This window comes from Asterias amurensis, chromosome 4 (genome assembly GCF_032118995.1).
Source record: "Asterias amurensis chromosome 4, ASM3211899v1".
Lineage (NCBI taxonomy): Eukaryota > Metazoa > Echinodermata > Asteroidea > Forcipulatida > Asteriidae > Asterias > Asterias amurensis.
In genome coordinates, this window is record NC_092651.1 from 7,377,681 (window position 1) to 7,394,747 (window position 17,067).

The window sequence follows — 17,067 nt, forward strand, 5'->3', positions numbered from 1 at the left end:
TGAATCTAAGAGAGATCTGAGGTGATCAATTTTTTCAAACTGCTCAGATTGATCTGAGATTAATTCTGTATAAAGAAACATGGGTGTTCTGAAGCTACTGGTTGAATCTAAGAGAGATCTGAGGTGATCAATTTTTTCAAACTGCTCAGATTGATCTGAGATTAATTCTGTATAAAGAAACATGGGTGTTCTGAAGCTACTGGTTGAATCTAAGTGAGATCTGAGATGACCATTTTTGAAATCTGCTCAGATTGAGCTGAGATTAAGTTTGTACTAAGAAACATGGGTGTTCTGAAGCTACTGGTTCAATCTAAAAGAGATCTGAGGTGATCAATTTTTTCAAACTGCTCAGATTGATCTGAGATTAATTCTGTATAATGAAACTCGGGTGTTCTGAAGCTACTCGTTGAATCTAAGTGAGATCTGAGATGTCCATTTTTGAAATCTGCTCAGATTGAGCTGAGATTAATTCTGTACTAAGAAACATGGGTGTTCTGTAGCTACTGGTTGAATCTAAGAGAGATCTGAGGTGATCAATTTTTTCAAACTGCTCAGATTGATCTGAGATTGATTATGTATGAAGAAACTTGGGTGTTCTGAAGCTACTGGTTGAATCTAAGAGAGATCTGAGATGACCATTTTTGAAATCTGCTCAGATTGAGCTGAGATTAATTCTGTACTAAGAAACATGGGTGTTTTGAAGCTACTGGTTGAATCTAAAAGAGATCTGCGGTGATAATTTTTTTCATACTGCTCAGATTGATCTGAAATTAATTATGTATGAAGAAACTTGGGTGTTCTGAAGCTACTCGTTGAATCTAAGTGAGATCTGAGATGACCATTTTTGAAATCTGCTCAGATTGAGCTGAGATTAATTCTGTACTAAGAAACATGGGTGTTCTGAAGCTACTGGTTCAATCTAAAAGAGATCTGAGGTGATCAATTTTTTCAAACTGCTCAGATTGATCTGAGATTAATTCTGTATAAAGAAACTTGGGTGTTCTGAAGCTACTCGTTGATTCTAAGTGAGATCTGAGATGACCATTTTTAAAATCTGCTCAGATTGAGCTGAGATTAATTCTGTACTAAGAAACATGGGTGTTTTGAAGCTACTGGTTGAATCTAAAAGAGATCTGCGGTGATCAATTTTTTCAAACTGCTAAGATTGATCTGAGATTAATTCTGTATAAAGAAACTTGGGTGTTCTGAAGCTACTGGTTCAATCTAAAAGAGATCTGAGGTGATCAATTTTTTCAAACTGCTCAGATTGATCTGAGATTAAATCTGTATAAAGAAACTTGGGTGTTCTGAGGCTACTCGTTGAATCTAAGTGAGATCTGAGATGACTATTTTTGAAATCTGCTCAGATTTAGCTGAGATTAATGTTGTACTAAGAAACTTGGGTGTTCTGAAGCTACTGGTTCAATCTAAAAGAGATCTGCGGTGATAAATTTTTTCAAACTGCTCAGATTGATCTGAGATTAAATCTGTATAAAGAAACTTGGGTGTTCTGAAGCTACTGGTTGAATCTAAGTGAGATCTGCGGTGATAATTTTTTTTCAAACTGCTCAGATTGGTCTGAAATTAATTCTGTATAAAGAAACTTGGGTGTTCTGAAGCTACTCGTTGAATCTAAGTGAGATCTGAGATGACCATTTTTGAAATCTGCTCAGATTGAGCTGAGATTAATTCTGTACTAAGAAACATGGGTGTTCTGAAGCTACTGGTTGAATCTAAGAGAGATCTGAGGTGATCAATTTTTTCAAACTGCTCAGATTGATCTGAGATTAATTCTGTATAAAGAAACATGGGTGTTCTGAAGCTACTGGTTGAATCTAAGAGAGATCTGAGGTGATCAATTTTTTCAAACTGCTCAGATTGATCTGAGATTAATTCTGTATAAAGAAACATGGGTGTTCTGAAGCTACTGGTTGAATCTAAGTGAGATCTGAGATGACCATTTTTGAAATCTGCTCAGATTGAGCTGAGATTAAGTTTGTACTAAGAAACATGGGTGTTCTGAAGCTACTGGTTCAATCTAAAAGAGATCTGAGGTGATCAATTTTTTCAAACTGCTCAGATTGATCTGAGATTAATTCTGTATAATGAAACTTGGGTGTTCTGAAGCTACTCGTTGAATCTAAGTGAGATCTGAGATGTCCATTTTTGAAATCTGCTCAGATTGAGCTGAGATTAATTCTGTATAAAGAAACTTGGGTGTTCTGAAGCTACTGGTTGAATCTAAGTGAGATCTGCGGTGATAATTTTTTTTCAAACTGCTCAGATTGGTCTGAAATTAATTCTGTATAAAGAAACTTGGGTGTTCTGAAGCTACTCGTTGAATCTAAGTGAGATCTGAGATGACCATTTTTGAAATCTGCTCAGATTGAGCTGAGATTAATTCTGTACTAAGAAACATGGGTGTTCTGAAGCTACTGGTTGAATCTAAGAGAGATCTGAGGTGATCAATTTTTTCAAACTGCTCAGATTGATCTGAGATTGATTCTGTATAAAGAAACTTGGGTGTTCTGAAGCTACTCGTTGATTCTAAGTGAGATCTGAGATGACAATTTTTAAAATCTGCTCAGATTGAGCTGAGATTAATTCTGTACTAAGAAACATGGGTGTTTTGAAGCTACTGGTTGAATCTAAAAGAGATCTGCGGTGATCAATTTTTTCAAACTGCTCAGATTGATCTGAGATTAATTCTGTATAAAGAAACTTGGGTGTTCTGAAGCTACTGGTTCAATCTAAAAGAGATCTGAGGTGATCAATTTTTTCAAACTGCTCAGATTGATCTGAGATTAATTCTGTATAAAGAAACTTGGGTGTTCTGAAGCTACTGGTTGAATCTAAGTGAGATCTGAGATGACCATTTTTGAAATCTGCTCAGATTGAGCTGAGATTACGTTTGTACTAAGAAACAAGGGTGTTCTGAAGCTACTGGTTCAATCTAAAAAAGATCTGAGGTGATCAATTTTTTCAAACTGCTCAGATTGGTCTGAAATTAATTCTGTATAAAGAAACTTGGGTGTTCTGAAGCTACTCGTTGAATCTAAGTGAGATCTGAGATGACCATTTTTGAAATCTGCTCAGATTGATCTGAGATTAATTCTGTACTAAGAAACATGGGTGTTCTGAAGCTACTGGTTGACTCTAAGTGAGATCTGAGGTGATCAATTTTTTCAAACTGCTCAGATTGAGCTGAGATTATTTCTGAACTAAGAAACATGGGTGTTCTGAAGCTACTGGTTAAATCTAAGAGAGATCTGAGATGACCATTTTTGAAATCTGCTCAGATTGATCTGAGATTAAATCTGTATAAAGAAACTTGGGTGTTCTGAAGCTACTGGTTGAATCTAAGTGAGATCTGCGGTGATAAATTTTTTTCAAACTGCTCAGATTGGTCTGAAATTAATTCTGTATAAAGAAACTTGGGTGTTCTGAAGCTACTCGTTGAATCTAAGTGAGATCTGAGATGACCATTTTTGAAATCTGCTCAGATTGATCTGAGATTAATTCTGTACTAAGAAACATGGGTGTTCTGAAGCTACTGGTTGAATCTAAGTGAGATCTGAGGTGATCAATTTTTTCAAACTGCTCAGATTGAGCTGAGATTATTTCTGAACTAAGAAACATGGGTGTTCTGAAGCTACTGGTTGAATCTAAGAGAGATCTGAGATGACCATTTTTGAAATCTGCTCAGATTGATCTGAGATTAAATCTGTATAAAGAAACTTGGGTGTTCTGAAGCTACTGGTTGAATCTAAGTGAGATCTGCGGTGATAAATTTTTTTCAAACTGCTCAGATTGGTCTGAAATTAATTCTGTATAAAGAAACTTGGGTGTTCTGAAGCTACTCGTTGAATCTAAGTGAGATCTGAGATGACCATTTTTGAAATCTGCTCAGATTGATCTGAGATTAATTCTGTACTAAGAAACATGGGTGTTCTGAAGCTACTGGTTGAATCTAAGTGAGATCTGAGGTGATCAATTTTTTCAAACTGCTCAGATTGAGCTGAGATTATTTCTGAACTAAGAAACATGGGTGTTCTGAAGCTACTGGTTGAATCTAAGAGAGATCTGAGATGACCATTTTTGAAATCTGCTCAGATTGATCTGAGATTAAATCTGTATAAAGAAACTTGGGTGTTCTGAAGCTACTGGTTGAATCTAAGTGAGATCTGCGGTGATAATTTTTTTTCAAACTGCTCAGATTGGTCTGAAATTAATTCTGTATAAAGAAACTTGGGTGTTCTGAAGCTACTCGTTGAATCTAAGTGAGATCTGAGATGACCATTTTTGAAATCTGCTCAGATTGATCTGAGATTAAATCTGTACTAAGAAACATGGGTGTTCTGAAGCTACTGGTTGAATCTAAGTGAGATCTGAGGTGATCAATTTTTTCAAACTGCTCAGATTGAGCTGAGATTATTTCTGAACTAAGAAACATGGGTGTTCTGAAGCTACTGGTTGAATCTAAGAGAGATCTGAGATGACCATTTTTGAAATCTGCTCAGATTGATCTGAGATTAAATCTGTATAAAGAAACTTGGGTGTTCTGAAGCTACTGGTTGAATCTAAGTGAGATCTGCGGTGATAAATTTTTTTCAAACTGCTCAGATTGGTCTGAAATTAATTCTGTATAAAGAAACTTGGGTGTTCTGAAGCTACTCGTTGAATCTAAGTGAGATCTGAGATGACCATTTTTGAAATCTGCTCAGATTGATCTGAGATTAATTCTGTACTAAGAAACATGGGTGTTCTGAAGCTACTGGTTGAATCTAAGTGAGATCTGAGGTGATCAATTTTTTCAAACTGCTCAGATTGAGCTGAGATTATTTCTGAACTAAGAAACATGGGTGTTCTGAAGCTACTGGTTGAATCTAAGAGAGATCTGAGATGACCATTTTTGAAATCTGCTCAGATTGAGCTGAGATTAATTCTGTACTAAGAAACATGGGTGTTTTGAAGCTACTGGTTGAATCTAAAAGAGATCTGCGGTGATAATTTTTTTCATACTGCTCAGATTGATCTGAAATTAATTATGTATGAAGAAACTTGGGTGTTCTGAAGCTACTCGTTGAATCTAAGTGAGATCTGAGATGACCATTTTTGAAATCTGCTCAGATTGAGCTGAGATTAATTCTGTACTAAGAAACATGGGTGTTCTGAAGCTACTGGTTCAATCTAAAAGAGATCTGAGGTGATCAATTTTTTCAAACTGCTCAGATTGATCTGAGATTAATTCTGTATAAAGAAACTTGGGTGTTCTGAAGCTACTCGTTGATTCTAAGTGAGATCTGAGATGACCATTTTTAAAATCTGCTCAGATTGAGCTGAGATTAATTCTGTACTAAGAAACATGGGTGTTTTGAAGCTACTGGTTGAATCTAAAAGAGATCTGCGGTGATCAATTTTTTCAAACTGCTCAGATTGATCTGAGATTAATTCTGTATAAAGAAACTTGGGTGTTTTGAAGCTACTGGTTCAATCTAAAAGAGATCTGAGGTGATCAATTTTTTCAAACTGCTCAGATTGATCTGAGATTAAATCTGTATAAAGAAACTTGGGTGTTCTGAGGCTACTCGTTGAATCTAAGTGAGATCTGAGATGACTATTTTTGAAATCTGCTCAGATTTAGCTGAGATTAATTTTGTACTAAGAAACTTGGGTGTTCTGAAGCTACTGGTTCAATCTAAAAGAGATCTGCGGTGATAATTTTTTTCAAACTGCTCAGATTGATCTGAGATTAAATCTGTATAAAGAAACTTGGGTGTTCTGAAGCTACTGGTTGAATCTAAGTGAGATCTGCGGTGATAATTTTTTTTCAAACTGCTCAGATTGGTCTGAAATTAATTCTGTATAAAGAAACTTGGGTGTTCTGAAGCTACTCGTTGAATCTAAGTGAGATCTGAGATGACCATTTTTGAAATCTGCTCAGATTGAGCTGAGATTAATTCTGTACTAAGAAACATGGGTGTTCTGAAGCTACTGGTTGAATCTAAGAGAGATCTGAGGTGATCAATTTTTTCAAACTGCTCAGATTGATCTGAGATTAATTCTGTATAAAGAAACTTGGGTGTTCTGAAGCTACTGGTTCAATCTAAAAGAGATCTGAGGTGATCAATTTTTTCAAACTGCTCAGATTGATCTGAGATTAAATCTGTATAAAGAAACTTGGGTGTTCTGAGGCTACTCGTTGAATCTAAGTGAGATCTGAAATGACTATTTTTGAAATCTGCTCAGATTTAGCTGAGATTAATTTTGTACTAAGAAACTTGGGTGTTCTGAAGCTACTGGTTCAATCTAAAAGAGATCTGCGGTGATAATTTTTTTCAAACTGCTCAGATTGATCTGAGATTAAATCTGTATAAAGAAACTTGGGTGTTCTGAAGCTACTGGTTGAATCTAAGTGAGATCTGCGGTGATAATTTTTTTTCAAACTGCTCAGATTGGTCTGAAATTAATTCTGTATAAAGAAACTTGGGTGTTCTGAAGCTACTCGTTGAATCTAAGTGAGATCTGAGATGACCATTTTTGAAATCTGCTCAGATTGAGCTGAGATTAATTCTGTACTAAGAAACATGGGTGTTCTGAAGCTACTGGTTGAATCTAAGAGAGATCTGAGGTGATCAATTTTTTCAAACTGCTCAGATTGATCTGAGATTAATTCTGTATAAAGAAACATGGGTGTTCTGAAGCTACTGGTTGAATCTAAGAGAGATCTGAGGTGATCAATTTTTTCAAACTGCTCAGATTGATCTGAGATTAATTCTGTATAAAGAAACATGGGTGTTCTGAAGCTACTGGTTGAATCTAAGTGAGATCTGAGATGACCATTTTTGAAATCTGCTCAGATTGAGCTGAGATTAAGTTTGTACTAAGAAACATGGGTGTTCTGAAGCTACTGGTTCAATCTAAAAGAGATCTGAGGTGATCAATTTTTTCAAACTGCTCAGATTGATCTGAGATTAATTCTGTATAATGAAACTTGGGTGTTCTGAAGCTACTCGTTGAATCTAAGTGAGATCTGAGATGTCCATTTTTGAAATCTGCTCAGATTGAGCTGAGATTAATTCTGTACTAAGAAACATGGGTGTTCTGTAGCTACTGGTTGAATCTAAGAGAGATCTGAGGTGATCAATTTTTTCAAACTGCTCAGATTGATCTGAGATTGATTCTGTATAAAGAAACTTGGGTGTTCTGAAGCTACTCGTTGATTCTAAGTGAGATCTGAGATGACAATTTTTAAAATCTGCTCAGATTGAGCTGAGATTAATTCTGTACTAAGAAACATGGGTGTTTTGAAGCTACTGGTTGAATCTAAAAGAGATCTGCGGTGATCAATTTTTTCAAACTGCTCAGATTGATCTGAGATTAATTCTGTATAAAGAAACTTGGGTGTTCTGAAGCTACTGGTTCAATCTAAAAGAGATCTGAGGTGATCAATTTTTTCAAACTGCTCAGATTGATCTGAGATTAATTCTGTATAAAGAAACTTGGGTGTTCTGAAGCTACTGGTTGAATCTAAGTGAGATCTGAGATGACCATTTTTGAAATCTGCTCAGATTGAGCTGAGATTACGTTTGTACTAAGAAACATGGGTGTTCTGAAGCTACTGGTTCAATCTAAAAAAGATCTGAGGTGATCAATTTTTTCAAACTGCTCAGATTGGTCTGAAATTAATTCTGTATAAAGAAACTTGGGTGTTCTGAAGCTACTCGTTGAATCTAAGTGAGATCTGAGATGACCATTTTTGAAATCTGCTCAGATTGATCTGAGATTAATTCTGTACTAAGAAACATGGGTGTTCTGAAGCTACTGGTTGAATCTAAGTGAGATCTGAGGTGATCAATTTTTTCAAACTGCTCAGATTGAGCTGAGATTATTTCTGAACTAAGAAACATGGGTGTTCTGAAGCTACTGGTTGAATCTAAGAGAGATCTGAGATGACCATTTTTGAAATCTGCTCAGATTGAGCTGAGATTAATTCTGTACTAAGAAACATGGGTGTTTTGAAGCTACTGGTTGAATCTAAAAGAGATCTGCGGTGATAATTTTTTTCATACTGCTCAGATTGATCTGAAATTAATTATGTATGAAGAAACTTGGGTGTTCTGAAGCTACTCGTTGAATCTAAGTGAGATCTGAGATGACCATTTTTGAAATCTGCTCAGATTGAGCTGAGATTAATTCTGTACTAAGAAACATGGGTGTTCTGAAGCTACTGGTTCAATCTAAAAGAGATCTGAGGTGATCAATTTTTTCAAACTGCTCAGATTGATCTGAGATTAATTCTGTATAAAGAAACTTGGGTGTTCTGAAGCTACTCGTTGATTCTAAGTGAGATCTGAGATGACCATTTTTAAAATCTGCTCAGATTGAGCTGAGATTAATTCTGTACTAAGAAACATGGGTGTTTTGAAGCTACTGGTTGAATCTAAAAGAGATCTGCGGTGATCAATTTTTTCAAACTGCTCAGATTGATCTGAGATTAATTCTGTATAAAGAAACTTGGGTGTTCTGAAGCTACTCGTTGATTCTAAGTGAGATCTGAGATGACCATTTTTAAAATCTGCTCAGATTGAGCTGAGATTAATTCTGTACTAAGAAACATGGGTGTTTTGAAGCTACTGCTTGAATCTAAAAGAGAGCTGCGGTGATCATTTTTTTCAAACTGCTCAGATTGATCTGAGATTAATTCTGTATAAAGAAACTTGGGTGTTCTGAAGCTACTGGTTCAATCTAAAAGAGATCTGAGGTGATCAATTTTTTCAAACTGCTCAGATTGATCTGAGATTAAATCTGTATAAAGAAACTTGGGTGTTCTGAGGCTACTCGTTGAATCTAAGTGAGATCTGAGATGACTATTTTTGAAATCTGCTCAGATTTAGCTGAGATTAATTTTGTACTAAGAAACTTGGGTGTTCTGAAGCTACTGGTTCAATCTAAAAGAGATCTGCGGTGATAAATTTTTTCAAACTGCTCAGATTGATCTGAGATTAAATCTGTATAAAGAAACTTGGGTGTTCTGAAGCTCCTGGTTGAATCTAAGTGAGATCTGAGATGACCATTTTTGAAATCTGCTCAGATTGAGCTGAGATTAATTTTGTACTAAGAAACATGGGTGTTCTGAAGCTACTGGTTCAATCTAAAAGAGATCTGAGGTGATCAATTTTTTCAAACTGCTCAGATTGATCTGAGATTAATTCTGTATAAAGAAACTTGGGTGTTCTGAAGCTACTGGTTGAATCTAAGTGAGATCTGAGATGACCATTTTTGAAATCTGCTCAGATTGAGCTGAGATTAATTCTGTACTAAGAATCATGGGTGTTCTGAAGCTACTGGTTGAATCTAAAAGAGATCTGCGGTGATAAATTTTTTCAAACTGCTCAGATTGATCTGAGATTAATTTTGTATAAAGAAACTGGGGTGTTCTGAGGCTACTCGTTGAATCTAAGTGAGATCTGAGATGACCATTTTTGAAATCTGCTCAGATTGAGCTGAGATTAATTTTGTACTAAGAAACATGGGTGTTCTGAAGCTACTGGTTCAATCTAAAAGAGATCTGAGGTGATCAATTTTTTCAAACTGCTCAGATTGATCTGAGATTAATTCTGTATAAAGAAACTTGGGTGTTCTGAAGCTACTGGTTCAATCTAAAAGAGATCTGAGGTGATCAATTTTTTCAAACTGCTCAGATTGATCTGAGATTAAATCTGTATAAAGAAACTTGGGTGTTCTGAAGCTACTCGTTGAATCTAAGTGAGATCTGAGATGACCATTTTTGAAATCTGCTCAGATTGATTTGAGATTAATTCTGTACTAAGAAACATGGGTGTTCTGAAGCTACTGGTTCAATCTAAAAGAGATCTGAGGTGATCAATTTTTTCAAACTGCTCAGATTGATCTGAGATTAATTCTGTATAAAGAAACTTGGGTGTTCTGAAGCTACTGGTTGAATCTAAGTGAGATCTGAGATGACCATTTTTTAAATCTGCTCAGATTGAGCTGAGATTACGTTTGTACTAAGAAACATGGGTGTTCTGAAGCTACTGGTTCAATCTAAAAAAGATCTGAGGTGATCAATTTTTTCAAACTGCTCAGATTGGTCTGAAATTAATTCTGTATAAAGAAACTTGGGTGTTCTGAAGCTACTCGTTGAATCTAAGTGAGATCTGAGATGACCATTTTTGAAATCTGCTCAGATTGATCTGAGATTAATTCTGTACTAAGAAACATGGGTGTTCTGAAGCTACTGGTTGAATCTAAGTGAGATCTGAGGTGATCAATTTTTTCAAACTGCTCAGATTGAGCTGAGATTATTTCTGAACTAAGAAACATGGGTGTTTTGAAGCTACTGGTTGAATCTAAAAGAGATCTGCGGTGATAATTTTTTTCATACTGCTCAGATTGATCTGAAATTAATTATGTATGAAGAAACTTGGGTGTTCTGAAGCTACTCGTTGAATCTAAGTGAGATCTGAGATGACCATTTTTGAAATCTGCTCAGATTGAGCTGAGATTAATTCTGTACTAAGAAACATGGGTGTTCTGAAGCTACTGGTTCAATCTAAAAGAGATCTGAGGTGATCAATTTTTTCAAACTGCTCAGATTGATCTGAGATTAATTCTGTATAAAGAAACTTGGGTGTTCTGAAGCTACTCGTTGACTCTAAGTGAGATCTGAGATGACCATTTTTAAAATCTGCTCAGATTGAGCTGAGATTAATTCTGTACTAAGAAACATGGGTGTTTTGAAGCTACTGGTTGAATCTAAAAGAGATCTGCGGTGATCAATTTTTTCAAACTGCTCAGATTGATCTGAGATTAATTCTGTATAAAGAAACTTGGGTGTTCTGAAGCTACTCGTTGATTCTAAGTGAGATCTGAGATGACCATTTTTAAAATCTGCTCAGATTGAGCTGAGATTAATTCTGTACTAAGAAACATGGGTGTTTTGAAGCTACTGGTTGAATCTAAAAGAGAGCTGCGGTGATCAATTTTTTCAAACTGCTCAGATTGATCTGAGATTAATTCTGTATAAAGAAACTTGGGTGTTCTGAAACTACTGGTTGAATCTAAGTGAGATCTGAGATGACCATTTTTGAAATCTGCTCAGATTGAGCTGAGATTAATTCTGTACTAAGAAACATGGGTGTTCTGAAGCTACTGGTTCACAATCTAAAAGAGATCTGAGGTGACCAATTTTCTCAAACTGCTCATATTGATCTGAGATTAATTCTGTATAAAGAAACTTGGGTGTTCTGAAGCTACTGGTTCAATCTAAAAGAGATCTGAGGTGATCAATTTTTTCAAACTGCTCAGATTGAGCTGAGATTAAATCTGTATAAAGAAACTTGGGTGTTCTGAGGCTACTCGTTGAATCTAAGTGAGATCTGAGATGACCATTTTTGAAATCTGCTCAGATTTAGCTGAGATTAACTTTGTACTAAGAAACTTGGGTGTTCTGAAGCTACTGGTTCAATCTAAAAGAGATCTGCGGTGATAAATTTTTTCAAACTGCTCAGATTGATCTGAGATTAAATCTGTATAAAGAAACTTGGGTGTTCTGAAGCTACTGGTTGAATCTAAGTGAGATCTGCGGTGATAAATTTTTTTCAAACTGCTCAGATTGGTCTGAAATTAATTCTGTATAAAGAAACTTGGGTGTTCTGAAGCTACTCGTTGAATCTAAGTGAGATCTGAGATGACCATTTTTGAAATCTGCTCAGATTGAGCTGAGATTAATTCTGTACTAAGAAACATGGGTGTTCTGAAGCTACTGGTTGAATCTAAGAGAGATCTGAGGTGATCAATTTTTTCAAACTGCTCAGATTGATCTGAGATTAATTCTGTATAAAGAAACATGGGTGTTCTGAAGCTACTGGTTGAATCTTAAAGAGATCTGAGGTGATAATTTTTTTCATACTGCTCAGATTGATCTGAAATTAATTATGTATGAAGAAACTTGGGTGTTCTGAAGCTACTCGTTGAATCTAAGTGAGATCTGAGATGACCATTTTTGAAATCTGCTCAGATTGAGCTGAGATTAATTCTGTACTAAGAAACATGGGTGTTCTGAAGCTACTGGTTCAATCTAAAAGAGATCTGAGGTGATCATTTTTTTCAAACTGCTCAGATTGATCTGAGATTAATTCTGTATAAAGAAACTTGGGTGTTCTGAAGCTACTGGTTCACAATCTAAAAGAGATCTGAGGTGATCAATTTTTTCAAACTGCTCAGATTGATCTGAGATTAATTCTGTATAAAGAAACTTGGGTGTTCTGAAGCTACTGGTTCAATCTAAAAGAGATCTGAGGTGATCAATTTTTTCAAACTGCTCAGATTGAGCTGAGATTAAATCTGTATAAAGAAACTTGGGTGTTCTGAGGCTACCCGTTGAATCTAAGTGAGATCTGAGATGACTATTTTTGAAATCTGCTCAGATTGAGCTGAGATTAATTCTGTACTAAGAAACATGGGTGTTCTGAAGCTACTGGTTGAATCTAAGAGAGATCTGAGGTGATCAATTTTTTCAAACTGCTCAGATTGATCTGAGATTAATTCTGTATAAAGAAACATGGGTGTTCTGAAGCTACTGGTTGAATCTAAGTGAGATCTGAGATGACCATTTTTGAAATCTGCTCAGATTGAGCTGAGATTAAGTTTGTACTAAGAAACATGGGTGTTCTGAAGCTACTGGTTCAATCTAAAAGAGATCTGAGGTGATCAATTTTTTCAAACTGCTCAGATTGATCTGAGATTAATTCTGTATAATGAAACTTGGGTGTTCTGAAGCTACTCGTTGAATCTAAGTGAGATCTGAGATGACCATTTTTGAAATCTGCTCAGATTGAGCTGAGATTAATTCTGTACTAAGAAACATGGGTGTTCTGTAGCTACTGGTTGAATCTAAGAGAGATCTGAGGTGATCAATTTTTTCAAACTGCTCAGATTGATCTGAGATTAATTCTGTATAAAGAAACTTGGGTGTTCTGAAGCTACTCGTTGATTCTAAGTGAGATCTGAGATGACAATTTTTAAAATCTGCTCAGATTGAGCTGAGATTAATTCTGTACTAAGAAACATGGGTGTTTTGAAGCTACTGGTTGAATCTAAAAGAGATCTGCGGTGATCAATTTTTTCAAACTGCTCAGATTGATCTGCGATTAATTCTGTATAAAGAAACTTGGGTGTTCTGAAGCTACTGGTTCAATCTAAAAGAGATCTGCGGTGATAAATTTTTTCAAACTGCTCAGATTGATCTGAGATTAATTCTGTATAAAGATACATGGGTGTTCTGAAGCTACTCGTTGATTCTAAGTGAGATCTGAGATGACCATTTTTAAAATCTGCTCAGATTGATTTGAGATTAATTCTGTACTAAGAAACATGGGTGTTCTGTAGCTACTGGTTGAATCTAAGAGAGATCTGAGGTGATAAATTTTTCAAACTGCTCAGATTGATCTGAGATTAATTCTGTATTAAGAAACTTGGGTGTTCTGAAGCTACTGGTTGAATCTAAGTGAGATCTGAGATGACCATTTTTGAAATCTGCTCAGATTGAGCTGAGATTAATTCTGTACTAAGAAACATGGGTGTTCTGAAGCTACTGGTTCACAATCTAAAAGAGATCTGAGGTGATCAATTTTTTCAAACTGCTCAGATTGATCTGAGATTAATTCTGTATAAAGAAACTTGGGTGTTCTGAAGCTACTGGTTCAATCTAAAAGAGATCTGAGGTGATCAATTTTTTCAAACTGCTCAGATTGAGCTGAGATTAAATCTGTATAAAGAAACATGGGTGTTCTGAGGCTACTCGTTGAATCTAAGTGAGATCTGAGATGACTATTTTTGAAATCTGCTCAGATTTAGCTGAGATTAATTTTGTACTAAGAAACTTGGGTGTTCTGAAGCTACTGGTTCAATCTAAAAGAGATCTGCGGTGATAAATTTTTTCAAACTGCTCAGATTGATCTGAGATTAAATCTGTATGAAGTAACTTGGGTGTTCTGAAGCTACTGGTTGAATCTAAGTGAGATCTGCGGTGATAATTTTTTTTCAAACTGCTCAGATTGGTCTGAAATTAGTTCTGTATAAAGAAACTTGGGTGTTCTGAAGCTACTCGTTGAATCTAAGTGAGATCTGAGATGACCATTTTTGAAATCTGCTCAGATTGATCTGAGATTAATTCTGTACTAAGAAACATGGGTGTTCTGAAGCTACTGGTTGAATCTAAGTGAGATCTGAGGTGATCAATTTTTTCAAACTGCTCAGATTGAGCTGAGATTATTTCTGAACTAAGAAACATGGGTGTTCTGAAGCTACTGGTTGAATCTAAGAGAGATCTGAGATGACCATTTTTGAAATCTGCTCAGATTGAGCTGAGATTAATTCTGTACTAAGAAACATGGGTGTTTTGAAGCTACTGGTTGAATCTAAAAGAGATCTGCGGTGATAATTTTTTTCATACTGCTCAGATTGATCTGAAATTAATTATGTATGAAGAAACTTGGGTGTTCTGAAGCTACTCGTTGAATCTAAGTGAGATCTGAGATGACCATTTTTGAAATCTGCTCAGATTGAGCTGAGATTAATTCTGTACTAAGAAACATGGGTGTTCTGAAGCTACTGGTTCAATCTAAAAGAGATCTGAGGTGATCAATTTTTTCAAACTGCTCAGATTGATCTGAGATTAATTCTGTATAAAGAAACTTGGGTGTTCTGAAGCTACTCGTTGATTCTAAGTGAGATCTGAGATGACCATTTTTAAAATCTGCTCAGATTGAGCTGAGATTAATTCTGTACTAAGAAACATGGGTGTTTTGAAGCTACTGGTTGAATCTAAAAGAGATCTGCGGTGATCAATTTTTTCAAACTGCTCAGATTGATCTGAGATTAATTCTGTATAAAGAAACTTGGGTGTTCTGAAGCTACTGGTTCAATCTAAAAGAGATCTGAGGTGATCAATTTTTTCAAACTGCTCAGATTGATCTGAGATTAAATCTGTATAAAGAAACTTGGGTGTTCTGAGGCTACTCGTTGAATCTAAGTGAGATCTGAGATGACTATTTTTGAAATCTGCTCAGATTTAGCTGAGATTAATTTTGTACTAAGAAACTTGGGTGTTCTGAAGCTACTGGTTCAATCTAAAAGAGATCTGCGGTGATAAATTTTTTCAAACTGCTCAGATTGATCTGAGATTAAATCTGTATAAAGAAACTTGGGTGTTCTGAAGCTACTGGTTGAATCTAAGTGAGATCTGCGGTGATAATTTTTTTTCAAACTGCTCAGATTGGTCTGAAATTAATTCTGTATAAAGAAACTTGGGTGTTCTGAAGCTACTCGTTGAATCTAAGTGAGATCTGAGATGACCATTTTTGAAATCTGCTCAGATTGAGCTGATATTAATTCTGTACTAAGAAACATGGGTGTTCTGAAGCTACTGGTTGAATCTAAGAGAGATCTGAGGTGATCAATTTTTTCAAACTGCTCAGATTGATCTGAGATTAATTCTGTATAAAGAAACATGGGTGTTCTGAAGCTACTGGTTGAATCTAAGAGAGATCTGAGGTGATCAATTTTTTCAAACTGCTCAGATTGATCTGAGATTAATTCTGTATAAAGAAACATGGGTGTTCTGAAGCTACTCGTTGAATCTAAGTGAGATCTGAGATGACCATTTTTGAAATCTGCTCAGATTGAGCTGAGATTAAGTTTGTACTAAGAAACATGGGTGTTCTGAAGCTACTGGTTCAATCTAAAAGAGATCTGAGGTGATCAATTTTTTCAAACTGCTCAGATTGATCTGAGATTAATTCTGTATAATGAAACTTGGGTGTTCTGAAGCTACTCGTTGAATCTAAGTGAGATCTGAGATGTCCATTTTTGAAATCTGCTCAGATTGAGCTGAGATTAATTCTGTACTAAGAAACATGGGTGTTCTGTAGCTACTGGTTGAATCTAAGAGAGATCTGAGGTGATCAATTTTTTCAAACTGCTCAGATTGATCTGAGATTGATTCTGTATAAAGAAACTTGGGTGTTCTGAAGCTACTCGTTGATTCTAAGTGAGATCTGAGATGACAATTTTTAAAATCTGCTCAGATTGAGCTGAGATTAATTCTGTACTAAGAAACATGGGTGTTTTGAAGCTACTGGTTGAATCTAAAAGAGATCTGCGGTGATCAATTTTTTCAAACTGCTCAGATTGATCTGAGATTAATTCTGTATAAAGAAACTTGGGTGTTCTGAAGCTACTGGTTCAATCTAAAAGAGATCTGAGGTGATCAATTTTTTCAAACTGCTCAGATTGATCTGAGATTAATTCTGTATAAAGAAACTTGGGTGTTCTGAAGCTACTGGTTGAATCTAAGTGAGATCTGAGATGACCATTTTTGAAATCTGCTCAGATTGAGCTGAGATTACGTTTGTACTAAGAAACATGGGTGTTCTGAAGCTACTGGTTCAATCTAAAAAAGATCTGAGGTGATCAATTTTTTCAAACTGCTCAGATTGGTCTGAAATTAATTCTGTATAAAGAAACTTGGGTGTTCTGAAGCTACTCGTTGAATCTAAGTGAGATCTGAGATGACCATTTTTGAAATCTGCTCAGATTGATCTGAGATTAATTCTGTACTAAGAAACATGGGTGTTCTGAAGCTACTGGTTGAATCTAAGTGAGATCTGAGGTGATCAATTTTTTCAAACTGCTCAGATTGAGCTGAGATTATTTCTGAACTAAGAAACATGGGTGTTCTGAAGCTACTGGTTGAATCTAAGAGAGATCTGAGATGACCATTTTTGAAATCTGCTCAGATTGATCTGAGATTAAATCTGTATAAAGAAACTTGGGTGTTCTGAAGCTACTGGTTGAATCTAAGTGAGATCTGCGGTGATAAATTTTTTTCAAACTGCTCAGATTGGTCTGAAATTAATTCTGTATAAAGAAACTTGGGTGTTCTGAAGCTACTCGTTGAATCTAAGTGAGATCTGAGATGACCATTTTTGAAATCTGCTCAGATTGATCTGAGATTAATTCTGTACTAAGAAACATGGGTGT